Here is a 17,686-nt window from a genome sequence, read left to right on the forward strand (position 1 = left end):
ATTGCACGGTAACGCTGGGGCTCAGCTGGGAAGCCAATCTCTGCGAGGTGGCATTATACAGAGCACCCCTCAAAGGGACCCTCCTCCAGATTTTGAGGATATTGCAGGTCAGATCTGATCAGGAGAAAGCAGAAAGATGCCTGAAGCCCCAGCTTGAACACCCAGATCAAATGACCACATCTCATGGTCACAGCAGACCCTTGCAGCAGGATGCCCTGAGCACAACTGAGTTTTTACCAGTTTTGATAAGTAATTTATGCCTATGTGGAGGTATAGACAATTAATACCATGTTAAAAAAAAAAGAGAATAAAAAAATTCAAGAAAGAAAATCAGCCAGAAAATCACATTAAATCGAGACAAACAGGAAGAAATTAAGAGATGTCAAGCGATGGTGTGGGGCTGAGAGGGAAGGGAAGATAAAGGCACTTAAGTATCACATGTAGTTATACAGATTTGCTTTTCCTTGAAAAAAAGATAATACAGAATTTTCTTCAAGTTGTAGATAATTTTCTGATAAATTTAATATCTAGTTTGGCTTAATCGCTTTTTTTGTACCCAATGCACCAGGCTTGCAGATTACGTGCATTTCTGATCCTCGTGTCTTGTCATTGCAGCAAAGCAGCCTGTGAGGGTACATCTGCCACATTACAGAACACATCTGCTCTGTGATCTATGACAAATTCTCTCATAACTGCTTAGAGGCCGTTCTTGCATAAAACATTCTCTCACCTTTCATAAAGTATCCAAGTACATCCTGGAGAAATTTAGAGAAATAATGTCTACAATTTCATTAAGTCTGAATTGCTTTTTTTTTTTTTTGCTTAAAATGCCTTTTCTACCCTAAATTTAGAAATTCTCTGAAAGGTTTCAGATTTTTCTAAATATAAAATTCCTCAAAAAAAAAATTTCCTTTTCTGAAAAGTGGAGAATTTTGGGTTTACCTATTTTTAATTATTATTAAATTGCACCTTGTCTTTCTTTTATTCTTGCTTTTGTCCTTTTAAGTCCAGTGCTAGACAGTTCCTGCAAAGTCACAGATGACAGAACTTGTCACTTTCTTTCTTCACTGTCTTAGATTCAGATGTTTAGTGAAAGCTAAGCTAAGCCTTTTGCCCCTTCCTAGAGAGCGTGGGATAAACTGCCAGCTGGGTGTCTCTCTGCCCACTGTAAAATGAGCCCAGAATCCAGCTCAAATAAGTAGCTAACTCTCAAATGGCTAAAATTGTGTCAGATGATTTGCACCCAGCATGACTGAAAGAGAAATGAGACACGGGCAAACAGATGATTGTAAAAAAGCTGAAAAGAAAATGCAGTCTGAGATGTCATAAAATCTATGTGACATTGAGTGACAACTGAGGAACAAGGGGGCTTGGAATAAAGAGTAAAAAGCAAAAAATAAAGGAAAAATTGTATTTTCAAGGATTTTAATAGATCTGTATTGCTATTTTAAATGACTGCTTTTTTTCAAGACAAAACTCAAAAATTCTGAGAGGTCTATTTTCATTATTTTGGGGCTCATTTGTAGTTTTTTCAGTCTCTGACCCTTATTGCTAAATAAATGAAATCCTTGTATCTAGTAGAACAGATTCTGGCAGCACAAACAGCTTCTTCTGTCTTTCTCTGCTTCTGTTTTCCAGCTTCAGCTGTTATCATCTGCCTTCACACACGTTATGTGCTGCTTTTCCTGCTTCCAGATGGCCGGAGAGAAGACAGTCAGCCAACACAGTGCAGGCGCTATAGGACATCCCTGTCTGTCTGTGGAAGAGACAATCCATTTTTCCCTTTCTAGGGTCATCCTGTTATGTGTTTCCTGACTGCGCAGGACACAGTGGCATGGTGCAGCTGGTACTGACCTTTCCGCAATGAGGAATATGGAGAACAAGTCTTACGAGGAGCGGCTGAGAGAGCTGGGGTTGTTTAGCCTGGAGAAGAGGAGGCTGAGGGGAGACCTTATTACTCTCTCCAACTACCTGAAAGGAGGTTGTGGAGAGGAGGGAGCTGGGCTCTTCTCCCAAGTGACAGGGGACAGGACAAGAGGGAATGGCCTGAAGCTCCGTCAGGGGAGGTTCAGGTTGGATATCAGAAAAAAGTTCTTCACAGTAAGAGTCATTGGGTACTGGAACAGCTGCCCAGGGAGGGGGTGGAGTCACCTTCCCTGGAGGTGTTTAAGGAACGGGTGGATGAAGTGCTGAGGGACATGGTTTAGGGAGTGTTAGGAATGGTTGGACTCGATGATCCAATGGGTCCTTTCCAACCTTGTGATTCTGTGATTCTGTGAACTGCTTATTCCTGATATCCTCTATTTTTGTAGCTTGGACTATGGCATCACAGGTTTGCGTTCTCCCACAGCTTCTTGACAGGACATAGAATTATAGAATCATAGAATGATAGAATGGTTTGAGTTGGAAGGGACCATAAAGATCATCCAGTTCCAACCCCCTGCCGTTGGCAGGGACACCTTCAATACGCAATGTACAACCTCCATTTCAACCACTCTGACTGGTGACAGCAGGTTGGTTGAGCTGGAAAAAAACAGAAGTGTCTAGGGGTCACCACACGAGGCCCAAATGAGATCTAGTCCTAAATATGACGTAGCATGGACACAGTTTATGAATGTGGTGTCCCAGAAAGGTCCCTGTCTTGTTTTGGGTATCAGTGCATTTGGGCCAGCTCCAGGCTTCTCCTTCTTGGGAAGATGCACCTTGTGGCCGTCTCTGCCCGTGCATCTATAGCCCAATATACTCTTTTTTAAGATCCTTGGGTGATGGAAGACTCAAGGGGGAGCTGCTAATCCTTGCATCACCTTGCATAGTGGACAGGTCTGGGCAGTGGTCGTAGGTGGATGGAGTCTCAAATGCTTTATGTGAGAACTCATTCTGATCCAGAAGTAAAGGACCGTGATAAACGGGAATGTAACAGCCCTAGTAAGGGTTGCTCTGCAACACACCACACAGACATTAGTAACTCAGAGAAATACCTGTACCACTGGTACCTCGTGGTTCATCTAGGCCTCAGTTGCTACATCTCCTTATTGCTAAGTAGTCCTTTAGCACAGACCAGGAGTGCTCTGTTGTGGCAGTGAGCATTTATAATGGAGCCTACAGGGTGAACAAATAGCCTTTGAAGATGAACCTCCCTGTAGAAAATCAAGGAGTTGCACCATCTGAAAGGCCAACTGGACCAAAGGTTCAATTTGTCAATCTATATTGAAGCCTGGAAGACTAAGGAGAAAGTGGGCTCCTAGGCCCATACGGAAAACGTGAGCAAGATGGACATGATTTCATGTTGTGCCAACAGAAAACAATATCCGCCATCAATCTTACGACTTGCAATACATCCTTGTGCAATGAATTTGGAAGCTGGAAGAAAAATAGACTTTTGGAAGTCACTAACAGCTATTACTCGAAGTGGTATAGCTGTAGTTAAACGAACGTGTCCCACTTCCAATGTTCTAATATATTTTGTCATTTTGCTGGAAGAGGCAAGAGAAAGTAATGACAATTAGGTTTTATTTTCTATGTTTAATTTCTAGTAATTCTGGTAATATCTGGAGAAAACCTACTAAACCCAGCTATATACCTGCACAGGGAGCCATATTAGAAGTATATTTAAAAATATCTCAAGATTATATTGTATTATATTATATTATATTATATTATATTATATTAATTATATTATATTTCAAGATTATATTAACGTTATGATACCTCCAATTGACACCAAAATTAGGCACAGGGGGGTAGCTGTTAAACAAGTGTATGTTGAGAAATAGTGCTTGTACCACACAAATGGCAATTCCAATGCCCAAAAGAGTCTGAAGGTGGACAAGAATTAAGAAGCAGTATCCAAACTGGAGTCTGATAGCATAAAGAGGTGAAAATAAAATACAGGTCTAAATGAACTTTTCCTCTGGCATACTGGACCAAGTGGCCTACACTCTTAGATTCCTAAGTGCTACACGCTAGTCTGCCGTAAAGTGCTTTATCCACACCTTCCTGCCTTTGAAATGTATATAAACCCAAATACCAATGGACCCCTGCAAAGGATCTTGAGTTTTCCTACTATGTTGGAAACCTGATGTACCAACAAGAGCAGAGCATAACTGATTTGATTTGGTGCTGTTACTCAGTGTTGCCATGACTCTTCATTTTGCAAACTCTTTTTTTCCCCCGAAGTCAAATATGGAAAAGCTGTGACAGCAGCATGAGCAAAAGGATATTGGAAATAATCCTCTTCATTCAGCCCGCATGCAAGGTTTAGTGGTGAAGTAGCATTGCAAGGATGATTTCCACGCATCTGATAACACTGTGACACCCTATAATAAAACATACACCTTCTGTTTCATTTTATCCATTTAAGCCCTTTGAGCAACCAGCAGTTGTTGAGTTCCCCACTCCTACTATTAATAGTCAGGGCAGACCGTGTCTGCCTGCTTAGATTTATTACATTTTAACTAATCTTGATTGAAGTCTTCATATGTATAGGCTCCAGAGAAGTCAGTCACCAGGGTTACACACAACATACAAACATAGACACAAGGAGAATTTTTCCTGAAATCAGCTCAGTAGATCTCACATTAAAACCATTTAATGTTAAAAAAAAAAATAGTTTTCCTTATAGAACCAGGGCAACTAACCACAAGAATTGCCTCTTTCACCATTGTGGATGAATATTGGATTTTTACCCATGTGAAAAATCCCACTGAAGTCTATGGGAAGGTTCCCTCAGTGGGGAAACTTGTGCAATTACACAAGTTTTACCTTTACTGTGTAGTCATGTTTCGAAAGAGATCATGTACAAGAAGGCAGAGAAATTCCTCCCTGATATTTTTGCTGAATATTTTTGATAATAGACTTCGCGTTGAGGGATTTGTCAGCCACGTGAAAATCCTCTTAGGGGAAAATTTGTGATACAGTTTCTTAGCTGCAAGATGAGCTTTGATAAGCCTCATGTATGCGTTGCACACGGATGATGCAAAGGGCAATGCTCCCCCTGGGGCTGAGAGAAGGGTGTTTGGAGGCTGCCATATCCTTGTGTCCCTCCTTCCTCCTCAGGACTGTACGATTAAGCTGGGCGCCTGGATGAGAAAGGACCTTCCGAACACTTTGCTTTAAACACAAAACTAAAGACACCGTTAGACATAATATTTTGTTTAATTTCCATATTTCAATTTCTATTACTCCAATAAAAAGTCAGTCATGCTCACTTCCCAAATGACATTTCAACCTCAGACTTTTGTGTGGGAAATGTCTAAAACCTAAAAATAAAATTTAAAAAAAATACTTCTCATTCTGGGAAGGAGCAACGCCATTCTTAATTCAACCCACCACGAGCGTTCCCAGGAACTGAATTCGCTGGTGAATGAGCTACGCACCAGCAATACATCGTAATTGCAGCCAGCCCTCTCTGGGTTAGCTATGGAACCTTGGGAGCTCCTGCTTCAGGAGAAAAGGCCCTTTAGTAATGCTCAAGATACAGTTTCCTTTGCTTGAAGCTGATTTTCTCTGGATGCATCCTGCAACAGGTTCTGGGGGCAGATGTAAGAGCGGTGGCTGCCATGGCATAGTGCTGGGTGGGAGCAGGGAGACAGCGCCCAGGCCCACACGGGCTGCCCAGAGCCATCTCATATGTTCTAGACAAGGGAAAACTCAACTGAGCAGGACTTCTTGCTGTAGAGCTCCCAGGTTTCCTGGGGCAAAATTCCCATCTAGGAGCATCATGAAGTGCCCAAGCTCTGATGGGTCTCAGCCACCAGCTTGAGCTCTGTGGGAATCCAGGAGAAGCCTGGTCTCCAGAGTCCTTGGTGGGTAGTTAGCAGCTGCAATGGTCCTTCACTATTGCTGTCCTCAAAGGACAAGGCTGATAAAGTTAACAGGCTTTTGAACATCTCTGTTCTTTCCATACATTGAAGGCATTATTTCCTCAGCATCCCTCCTAGGTTAGCAAATGCACCTTTTGCAAGAATAGGATAAGCCTCTTAGATGTTTAAAAATTCACTTCAAAGGTCCTGCAGCGGGGTCTGCTGGTGATCTGCAGCTCAGGCAAGGCAGTAGGCTTGCTGTAACTGGGGACACGCAGGAGTCTGGCTGGGTAAGACACGGGCAGAGAAACTGCACAGTGCAGGGAGGGTAGAGCAGCCATACCAAATTTGTCAGCCTCCAGGAGCAAGCACTGCTCAGGCAAGCTGATGCCTTCAGCGTGTGTAGAACTTCCTGACCAGATACAAATCTCCTTCACTATTTGTGCACAGCTCATCCAAGGTGTGGGAGGTGGTCGAGTCGCCTTCCCTGGAGGTGTTTAAGGAACGGGTGGATGAAGTGCTGAGGGACATGGTTTAGGGAGTGTTAGGAATGGTTGGACTCAATGATCCAATGGGTCCTTTCCAACCTTGTGATTCTGTGATTCTGTGTCCAGAGTGCACTACGTGCTGAATGTACAGCTTGAAGGTGACCAAGGCCATCCTGTGGGGTCTGGGGATGCTGTCAGCATGCTGCAGATCCCTCTGTGAGAACACACATGAACTACAGAGCCCTTGCCACCTATTTCTGGAAATCCTGGGAAGAAACCTGGCTATCACCAAGAGTCTGCATTTGGGGAGGGGCAGCAAGAGACTGATAAGAAACTATTTTCTTGCTAGTATAGTGAAAAGCCCATGAGGAATGATAACTAGGGAGGGACTTGGGCAATCTGAGGTTTGGTAATGGGATATGTCTCAGAAAAAACATTTCCACACATAAAAGTCTTCTTATTGTATGGGTCCTAGACAGAGGTGACAACTTGTTTCCTCTTTCTTCCCTACTCTGACACATCGGGGTTTCTGACCTTCCGTTGCAAATGTGTTTTACTTGTTGAGGATGACCACAGCCTTGGCTGCGCTGCATGGCTGCGGCATGGAGAGGCAGTGCTTGAGAGCTGGGTGATGCTCACATGGTTATGGAGAGTGGGCTGGATGGCTCCAAATGCCTTCCCACACTGCATTGGGTGGTAACTTCTACTTTGAACCACTGCTTTAACCTGCAAGCAGAGGGATGGACCATCATGCTGTCCCGGTGTGGTGAAGAGGTCTTACTGTCCCTGACTGTGCAAGGCACCTCTGTCTGCCTGGAGAAGGAGCGTTTCGTGGAGAGCAGGTGTCAGGTGGCATTTGTCCTCAAGATCAAAGTAAAAAGGAGATGAGGGTATCAGTGTTAGGTGTGGAAAGGCAATGAGGACAGTACTCCAACATTGGCATGGATGCTTTAGAGAAAGCAACTTGGCGGTTCAGTGATTTCTGCCAAGAGTAGCACATTGTGTTTGGCTTGTGACAATCGCATACACAATACATAGCTAAAGAGACCTCTGCAAACCCACTTGAGCTGCAAAAACATCAGCTGCAGGGGATTTGCATCTAATGTCTTTCTTGGCACACATTGGACCTCCCTACTCTCAGCAACCAAATCAACCACTCCCTATCTCCTTTTGCCATAATATATAAGGCAGATCTACAAATCACCACTGTCAGGGAAACCTAAACACTTCTGCAAGCGATTTAATAAAAAGATTCTTCTCTAAGCCCACATACAGCAGAAACTGAAAGAGGAGACACAACACAGTCATGAATCCATCCATCACCAGCAACATATTTGGGAAATTTCATGTCTTTTTCTACCTCACACACTTACTGCAAAACTCCATCTCTTATCAGTTGTTCTGAGCAGTGTCCAGATTTCCTCTGTTAATAATTTGTAATTCACAGCTATCACTTTGTATCTGTTAATAATGTTATTTACAAGACATTTTTACAGTTACCAGCAGCTTGATATATGTATGTATTCCAATGAAAAAAAAAAGAAAACCAGCAGCAGATCAACATGTGTAGATTAAAATGCCATTGGAAGACTATTGAGGCACAACAGAGGAAGAAAATCTTGGTTAGAGAAAGAAAGAAACCTCAGTGGCCACACCGGAGCAAAGGCTTGGGACCATGGCTGTGGTCACTGCTGGGGTTGCCAGGCTGGGGAACAGGCTTTGTTGTTTTCAGCCAACTGGGAAACCCTCTCCTTTTTCCTGGGTGTGGGTTTTCCTGAAATAAGTTTTCTTGAATGCAATCCGTTCCCTCAGGGGTTTGCATCAGAGAGCTGGGAGCGATGCTGGTGGGGCTGTCATCACCACTGCAGCCCTTCCCCAGAAGATGGGCTGCCCATGTCTGGGACCGAGCACTCACCCCTCACCCCAGCCTGCAGGGGTTCATCAGCAACACTGAGCCCATGGGCAAGCTCTACCTTGCTCAGAGTTGAGCACAGCAAAAGCCCTCCTGGAGATACATTCCCAGGCTGACCTTGGCACATGGTCAGCCTGCTCTAAGGAGATGTGCATGGAAGAGGAGAAAGGGAAGGGAAGCGTAGCTGTGAGGAAGGGGAGAGCCTGTGAATGAAAATTGGGGAGAACCAAGAGCCCAAAGAAAAAGCCCCAGTGAGAATTGGTAGGAACTGAGGTGCAGAGGCAGGTCTGGATCCAGCAAACACCACTGGGGAAAGGCTGTCGCAATCCAGAAGAAAGGGTGTCAAGACCTGGCAGAAGTGTTTGTTTGAGCCACGCTTCTCCAGTGCTGCTGTGGCGAAAGTACATTAGAAACAAAAAAATCCCATTTAAAAGAATGTAAAGGCTTTAACAGTGTGTGTCATTTGGTAATAACAACACTTATAAAACCCTCTGCTCTCTGCTGGCCTCCAATGCCTTGCTTAGTTACCAGAGTTACTTAGTGTAGTTTGCTTTCTAAATAGTAAGAGTCCCCTGCAGAAAAAGCAAATACAGAGCTGCATTTTGGGAGAAACCAAAATGAAGTATAGCAGCACCCCGATTGCTGAAACCCCTGCCACGAGCCAGTCTGATGGGGACAGAGACTGTTTTGCTTGGTTTCTTCTCCTGGAAACCATATCAGAAGAAGCTTTCATCACAAAGCCAGAGTGTTCCCCCACCCTGGACCCATTCCTTTTAAGCATTACCCCTTTCCCCAGTCCCTGCAGAGGGGTCGGGTGGGCTCAGCCAAGCCTGGCATGATAGGAATTCCTTAAAAGAATGATCTGCATGCCTCCCTTGAGCCTCCTTTTGTGCCCCCCACCCCAGGGAGGCAGGAGGGCTTTGCGAGGCTGCCATGGTCCAGACAGACTTGAAGCAGCCCCACAGGCGTGATTGATGGGCACTCTGGTGGTGGGAGTGCCAAAAATAATTCCAACACATGTTTCCCAGTAGCACCTGGCAGCCAACCAGAAGACTGCACTAGCATTTCCTAAATACTGAAAAAATGACTGTCACCGCAGATGCCTCGCTAAATATAACCCCAGTGAGGTAGCAGCCTGTGAAAGGCTGAAGAAGGGCATCTACCCAGGATGTATGAACAATTCTGGTCCCATCTGAGCCCTGGCTGTCATCCGTGGACTGCAAGATCTCCAGAGCTGCTTACTGCATAGGCTTTCAAGTCCCAGACCTGATGGGAAAGCACCTCAAGGAGCAGTTGCCAATAGAATGTTGGAAAATGAAAATACAGATCTATCTGAGCAAAGCAGTCCATGGGCAGAAGATGTGATTTTAGGTGCCTTGCCATCTCCAGGGCCCTCTGGGAGGTGGTTTGCCCTTTTGAGGCCAGGTACTTGGGACCACGGTGTGCATGTTCATCCACATGCTCACTCTCTGCCTCTGCAGAAGGATTCAGACAAGTCTTTCAGGTGGCACGTAGCAAAGACCTAGGCAGCTTGCATATCTAAAATTTCCTAGCTTCCAAGCATTCTTCAGAAAGTAAAGCGCAATTCGGTGTCAGAGGAGTGGAATACATCTTTTAAGTTTTAAAAGAGATGGGGATTACCCTTCCTAGCACAGCCCTCTCCCCCTTGGCCCCCAGCGTCCCCTCAAGGATTAGTTTACCATCAGAATCCACTGGTTCCTCAGGTGACGGCACTGCAATGCATCAGCCCTGGGAGCTGCTCTGTATTGTGTTACAAGGAGAGTCAAGGGGTACTGCTGCCAGTGTTTGCTTTAGCAGCCTGCTGGGCCACCATATGCATCCAGATATGTGGTTCTGTCGCTGATAAGTGAGCCGAGCCTCTTTTTCCCAAGTTGGCTTTTTTAGGGGGGAGTAGGGATGAGGGGAACTCAGGTTCTGGCCTCTGGGACAAGCCCCTATCGAGGTGTTTCATGCTTCTGAGAATCAGCTGTATCGCTTGAAGAGCCAAATATTAAATAACATGCCTAGATTTGTGCTTTGAAGACAGGAGAGTTTGTTTGCAGAGGTTTCATTTGCTCTTCAGCCTGCCATCACCCACCAGCATGAAGTGCAGAAGGTCAGCCCTGGGCACGGCTGCTCAACTGCAGACACTGATCTCAGGAGTTGTGTCACGAATCCTGCTGGGATAGAGCCAAAAGGCAGAAACCGGAATTTTAAACAAGTGCTATTTTTATTTGTCTTTTACTACCTCCATGGGCCAGTAAGTCACGGAGAGTGATGAGCAAGGTGGTGGGAGAGAGCCTTCAAATCAGGGAGCACAGAGAGCTCCCGTTAAGGAGATTTTATTAGCCCAGAGAGGAAAGTCTGGGGGAGGCAGCAGGGCAAGGCAGTCACTAATAGTCTGTATTCATCTAACTAGCAGGAGGAATGAGACAATGATAGCACTCTTACCCTGCTTTTACCTGACTGTAAGGTCTGTAGTGGGTTTGTTCTTGTTCTAGATATAGCTTATCTTGTGATGTCCTTGCTAGAAACGTACTAGCAGTGTGCTAATGTGTGCAGCAGTCACTGGTCATCCTGCTGTGGAGATGATTCTATCATCCTGCTGTGGAGATGTGGTATCTTGCCACAGATCAAGCAAAATAACATAACCCATTAGAAAGGTCTGTTTTCTGATTTTGTAGTCTAGAAAATTACAAGAATGTCGCTTGAGGGATAGACAGGAATAACCTTTTCGGACACCAAGGCCATTCTTCTAGCAAGCATAGCCCAAGAACAGTCCTCTGCCAGAAAAAAAACAGGACTAAACAGAGTGTTTCCAGTCTAGATGCTGTACTCCAAGTTGGCCTCCTTGATACAGTCAACATACACTTTGATCGCTTTTACAGTGTTTGCTGTTGGATGTTTAGTACGTAACACTGCCAGAATTTGAACTTCATATGGGACCTCAGCTTAATTTCAGCAACGCAGAAGGAGCGGCTGAGTAGGAGATTAGTTTCTCTAGGTTTGACCTTGCCCTCTGATTCTGAGTTGTGTGAAACTACAAGAAACTTTTTCTCAACTGTTATTTGTAAGCAGAATAAGAAAAAAAAGAATAATGAACAAAATAGAATAGAAAGCCCATCCTGTCCTTTCTATATGTTTGCATAGTGCCTGCTACAGCAAGCCCAGGGGTCCTGGAAACTTATCATCAGATACGTAATCAACAAAGGAAGGCAACTACAGACCCTTATTTCAAATCCATAGCGTAGCATGCTGGCAGAGGGAAATTTTGGAAATTGTTATCTGAAGCTGCCATCTACTAGATGCAACTCCCCACAGGCAGCCGTTACCGATTTTTGGAAACTCTTGCTTTTTTAACCCCTTTTAAAAACATTTCAGGCTTCAGCCCACTGAGATCAACAATTAATTTCTGAACCAAGGAGCGTGAGGTTTTGGACTTGCAGGTGCTCCCTCTAATAGGAGCTGTCATAGGAACGGTTCCTACAGCAGAGTAGGTAAACAAACGGATATAGAACAGAGTCCTCCACTGGACAGCTGGGAAGAAAAGCTGTAAGGGCAGAGGTGTCATTTAAACAAAAATATCTAATATGGGATCTCCTGTTCAGGACTGAAGCCCTTATGAGTTGCCAGCGTTTGCCCATGCTAGAGCATACGGTTATGGCTGATCCATTTTTATCTTCAGCATTATTTGCACAACTCAGAATGAAGCATCTGAATTTTTTTTCTGCAATACTTTGAAAGAAATGGGCAAAGGCAATCTCAGTGAAAGGGATGTGAGGCTTCATCAGCACTGCGTGCATTTCTTGGTTTCTTTTTTTGCCGCATGCTTCCCTCCAGCCTGGCTGTCTGTGTCCACCTGTTACCCCTGCTCTTATGTTTCAATTGTAAGGGCTTTGGGATAAGAAAGCATTATCTTCATGTGGGGCATCTGTGCAGGACCAAAGCTGCTGGCCTGACATTGTATGTAATAGTCTCCTACAGCACTATGGAAAGACTTAGGAGCCCACTGTATTCATAAAATTCTAAAGCTCCGTCTGTAGGCAGGTCTTAAAGTGTTTGCCCACACACAAGTGCAGATTGCGTGGTGTGGCATTTCATGGTCGCTGGAGGATGGTACATGAACATGTGGGAAGTTCTGTGGTGGGTGCCAGATGCACAGAGCTGGATGCAGAGACTGCTGAACCGCCTGTATCCCACCTGGGGAAAGGGACACACTCTGCCCACAGTAACATCTCCTGGTTATCTTGCAAACCAGCTGTGTGTCCATCCCTGGAGCATGGTATGATGGCCTTGGGAGGGTATGCCAGAGTGCTGGTTCTCAGGATGCTTGCAGTATGTGACAGCATGGGTATGTAGTGCCAGCAACTCCTGATCCTGAGCGAAGAGTAGGGTTTTTGGTAATGAAGCTCTCAGCTGTTACATGTGTGATGAAATTCAGTCTCCTTCCCAGCATGCTGTATGGTAAATAGCCCCCTCAGGGCCTCATTTCCACCCGCTCATTTGTGTTTTTCCATCCTTCATCTCGTCACTTACCAGCGTGTGCCCTATTGTCCTTAACACCCATGATTGTGGCATAGTTTGCAGATGACACTAAGCCGGGTGGAAGTGTGGATCTGCTGGAGGGTAGGGAGGCTCTGCAAAGGGATCTGAACAGGCTGGACCGCTGGGCTGAGGCCAATGGCATGAGGTTCAACAAGGCCAAATGCCGGGAACTGCACTTGGGGCACAACAACCCTGTGCAGTGCTACAGACTGGGGGAAGAGTGGCTGGAGAGATGCACGGAGGAGAAGGACCTGGGGGTAATGGTTGACAGCGACTGAACGTGAGCCAGCAGTGTGCCCAGGTGGCCAAGAAGGCCAATGGCGTCTTGGCTTGGATCAGAAACGGTGTGACCAGCAGGTCCAGGGAGGTGATTCTCCCTCTGTACTCGGCACTGGTGAGACCGCACCTTGAGTACTGTGTTCAGTTCTGGACCCCTCACCACAAGAAGGATGTTGAGGCTCTGGAGTGTGTCCAGAGAAGAGCAACAAAGCTGGTGAGGGGGCTGGAGAACAAGTCTTACGAGGAGCGGCTGAGAGAGCTGGGGTTGTTTAGCCTGGAGAAGAGGAGGCTGAGGGGAGACCTTATTACTCTCTACAACTACCTGAAAGGAGGTTGTGGAGAGGAGGGAGCTGGCCTCTTCTCCCAAGTGACAGGGGACAGGACTAGAGGGAATGGCCTGAAGCTCCGTCAGGGGAGGTTCAGGTTGGATATCAGAAAAAAATTCTTCACAGTAAGAGTCATTGGGCACTGGAATAGACTGCCCAGGGAGGGGGTCGAGTCGCCTTCCCTGGAGGTGTTTAAGGAACGGGTGGATGAAGTGCTTAGGGACATGGTTTAGGGAGTGTTAGGAATGGTTGGACTCGATGATCCAATGGGTCCTTTCCAACCTTGTGATTCTGTGATTCTGTGATACTGTGAATGGTTGGACTTGATGGTCCCGTGGGTCCTTTCCAACCTTGTGATTCTATGATTCTATGATATAGTGGAGCAACACGGAGAGCAAGGGGTCCTTCATTCCACCTTTCTGCTTCCTCACTGCCTCCTGCATGGCTTTCTTTCAGGCAACAGGAGCAAAAGCAAGCAAGTCTGCTGCCTGGTAAAACATCTCAGCTTGATTCTTTGCAACTTCATTGCACCAAATCTCATAACCTTTAGGAGGTTTTCCAGGGTTCCCCCTCACATCAGCATGCTTGAATATGCTCTCAGGTGGTTTTGGAAGAACACCCTTCCATGACTGAGATCAAAAGCTTTGGGTCTCCTCCCTTCATCTTACTGCCGGTGCTCACTCCCAAGAGGCATTTGAGGTCATGAAGTAAAATGAGCTTATCAAAGACTCCCTGCCTCCTCATACTCATCTTCTTCAGGAAGGCCCATTGTGTGTCTTCTATTCCATCCAGCTATTAGCAGAGTTAACAGGCACCTCAGGACCTATTAGGGTTATAATATTCATACACTTTCCTAATTATTCACTTCCCAGTGCCTTTCCTTCCTGCCAAGAGATGATACTGTTCCTTGCCTAAAGCTAGATTCCTCCAGCTCTTGGACTAATTTTCCTACAAATTTTGCAGCAAAAGCAGTTGGATGGTAGACCTGTTCAGCACTTAAACTATATATAGGGTGAAATTCATCTCTCCAGTTCCAGGTAACTCCATTCAGCTGGTTATCGTCTAGCCTGCCATTGACTCTTTAGATCCAGTAGCTTCAGGTGGGATTCATCTCATGCTAAAACAGAGGCCCATAATCAATTAGATGCATCTTTTCCTAAAACACATTACATCTGTGAAGGGACCTGTGGTAAGATAGCAGTCTTATAAATGTCTAAAACATGGTGAGATGAATCCTACTCTTGTGCTGCAAATATTGTTCTGCAGTAATTAAAATTGGTTAAAAAGAACACAGTGAATTATGAAAAATCCACAGCCGCACTGAAAGAGTCATTAGAAGTCCCAAGTTTTTTCTAATTGCTCCAGATGAATAGTTCCTATTACATTCTAATTCCAAGCATCCTCTTGAACCTCCAAACAACAATGACAGGCCCCAAGAAGTTTATATGAAGATCCTGTATCAGCTTTCTGGGTGTATGCACACTGTTTATTATCTTATCTGTAATGAAGGGTCCCTTTCTGTGGTTGAAATGCAGGTTTAGATGCTGGAAACGGCAGCTTACCAGTTCTGTAGCTGCTAATTTGATGAACTGTAGATGCGCTTTGCACGCCCATGCCCACACCAAGACAAACATGGGCAAAAAGAGCCCTCAGTTCTCCTGAAAACCTTGGGTTGTGGGCAGAGAAAGTCTCACCTTGGTGGTGAATCCTGCTTTTTCTCAGTTCTCAGTGTTTATAAAAGCTTAACGCAAATGCTCCTAGAGTCTTTCACTTAGCAGGACTTTGGCACATGCCAAAAGGCAGCTACCCAGTGAACTTCCCAGCTGAATAAGGAGACTTTAAACACCAGGGTCATTTGATCAGAGTGTTGCTGCTTATTTTGGGTCTTCAGGCAGAAGTTATGCTCTTGCTGTGAGGTTGTTCAACGGGAGAGCGTGATACACACATACACAGGCATACACTGGTTTGCAAACTACAATTACTGCACTAAAAAGAAAAAAAAAAGTGTGATATCTGCTGGTATACTCAGCTGAAAAGCAAAAAAAATAATAATAAAAGCACAGAACTGGCAAGAGAACTGTCCAGAAGTTATAAGTGAAGTTTTTAAGCTAAGTTTGAAGACTAGCTGCAACTTGCCACACAGGAAAAAACAGAAGACAAAAGTACTATTATGCTTTCTTAAAAATGTAAGAGTACAGTACACACATTCCCTGACAAGGTCATTAAACATCGGTTCAGAGATCGAAAGCGGCGTATGCCTGGGTACAATGGGTGTTTACTCTTCGATTCAGCGAGGTGCTGGTATGCATAGGGGTTGCTGTCGCCTGAAGAACGTCGATTTTGGCCCCGTGTGGATCGTAACTGCTTGGTTTGGTTAGTGCACAGAAATGCAGCTAAACCCACTCCTTCAGATATCTAATTTGTTTGGAATGACAGGCATGTCCTGACTAAAAATTAATTCTGCCAGGTGATAGAACTTGTTTGAATTTGCAGGAATTTGCCATTTGGAAAAAAAGGAAAAAAAAAAAAACCACTTAAGTATGGACCGAAAACAGCTAATTTGATCTTTCAATGGAAAAAAAAAAGTACAGGTTAAAAATGAAGATTATGTGCTCTGGGTGAAGCATGCTCCCTCCTCTCAGGTATGCTTTGATGAGGCTTCTTCCCTGTGAAGAAATGCAGTGCATGTTGCTTTCAAAGTAATGGCAACACTAACTTGGTCTCATTGTTTGTTTGTTATTCTCCTGCCTCTGTCCCCGAGCAGCGGACCTGGCCATGCTAGGGTTTGATCTGGGGAGTTTCACTCTGCTGTTCAGCTCTTTGCTCCGTGTAGCACGTCACCCATGACAAGGGGAAAGCCAAAGCCTGCTGCCTTCTCAGGGCTTTCCCCCCATGTACTGTCCCAGCTCATCCTGTCCCCATTCCTTCCTGAGAAGGACAGTCCATACACCCCTCCCTCTTCCCCGGAGGCAGGAAGATCCTTTTATCCTCACTGTTTTATGACACCAAAACCCTGTGGCTCAACCCCAGCAATGAAAATGCTGCAGTGAGGAGCCAGTTGGATGGGTACAATGTGGATGAGGTCTGAGTTAGCCCAAGCATAGCCATAAAACCACTGTTCATGGCTTTGCTGTGCTCTGGAGAGCCCCAGGGCATCCACTAAGGAGCAACCAGGTTTGCCACAACCCTAGAGCCACCTTGGCCCCTGCCCAAGTGCAAACTGTGCCTTGCAGATGGGCTTGACCTCAAGCCTGCAGAAACCTGGGCAAATTCCCCTTTGACTCCAACATCACAGATCTTTAATAGCACCAAGGACACGTCCCAGCAGCAATGGCTTTGGAGCTTCCTTCTCCCAGGACACGTTTGGGACTTCTGCTGCCTCCCCTAGGACATCCAGCCCAGGAGCACAATTTAGGAGAGCCAGGTTGGAGTGGTCCGACTGCAGGTAGGCTCACATCCACTCTTCTGGCCATGAGCAGATGGTCTAGACCACTAAAACCACATTTTCTGGAAGTCGGTTCTCAGATGGAGTCACTTCCTGACAGAGCTCTTTGTGTTTTATCAGGAGGAGCGTAATCTGAAAAAGGCTAATTATTATACTGGAGGGTTTAAAAAAAAAATCTTTTCCCTTTTCTTAGTGTCATTTCAGTTTATTACTCATCTGTGGCTTTTTTACAAGCTGTCTTTCAGGTAAGGCGCAGTGAAGTGGTGTTACATTCCATACATGTAGGGGCTTAGCTGCAGTTTCATTGTGTATTCAACCCTATAATTAAGACTCAGATGGAAGACTTTATGCCTTTAAAGCAAAGAAATTCTAGGTTTCTTGGCAAAACATTTGGCTGAGTACATAGAGAGCACCTTAAGTACTTAAATGGTCTCTACGTGAGGAAACCTGATGCCAGAAATTATGTGCCTTAAAGGCAGGCTGTTGGGAAAAAGCAAACAAACCAACACTAAAATGCTTGTTGTCTTGAGGTACATTCTTCCTGAGTATTATTTTTTTCTTGGAAGATGCTCTGTAAGAGGGATTGTATTCTCAAAAATGACTCGTTGCTGGCACCCACTCACTATTAACGCAAGCTGCATAAGGCGTGGGAGTCAGCAAAAACTACCCGGCTGGTTTTCAATAAATTATGAGGGACGTGGCCGTTGCCTTTAAGCAAATCAATACAGCACTGCTGCGGTGTGCCAACAGCCAGGAAAACTCACTGGGAGGAAGACAGCGTCTTCTCTAGGGCATTACCATGCACAGCATTTGCACCTGGCCCCTTTGAGGGGGAGGATGGCTGAAGCACGGCATAGCGGCCGTGGGAGCACGGGATGAGGCATGCGGCA

Source organism: Cuculus canorus, chromosome 5 (genome assembly GCF_017976375.1).
Source record: "Cuculus canorus isolate bCucCan1 chromosome 5, bCucCan1.pri, whole genome shotgun sequence".
NCBI lineage: Eukaryota > Metazoa > Chordata > Aves > Cuculiformes > Cuculidae > Cuculus > Cuculus canorus.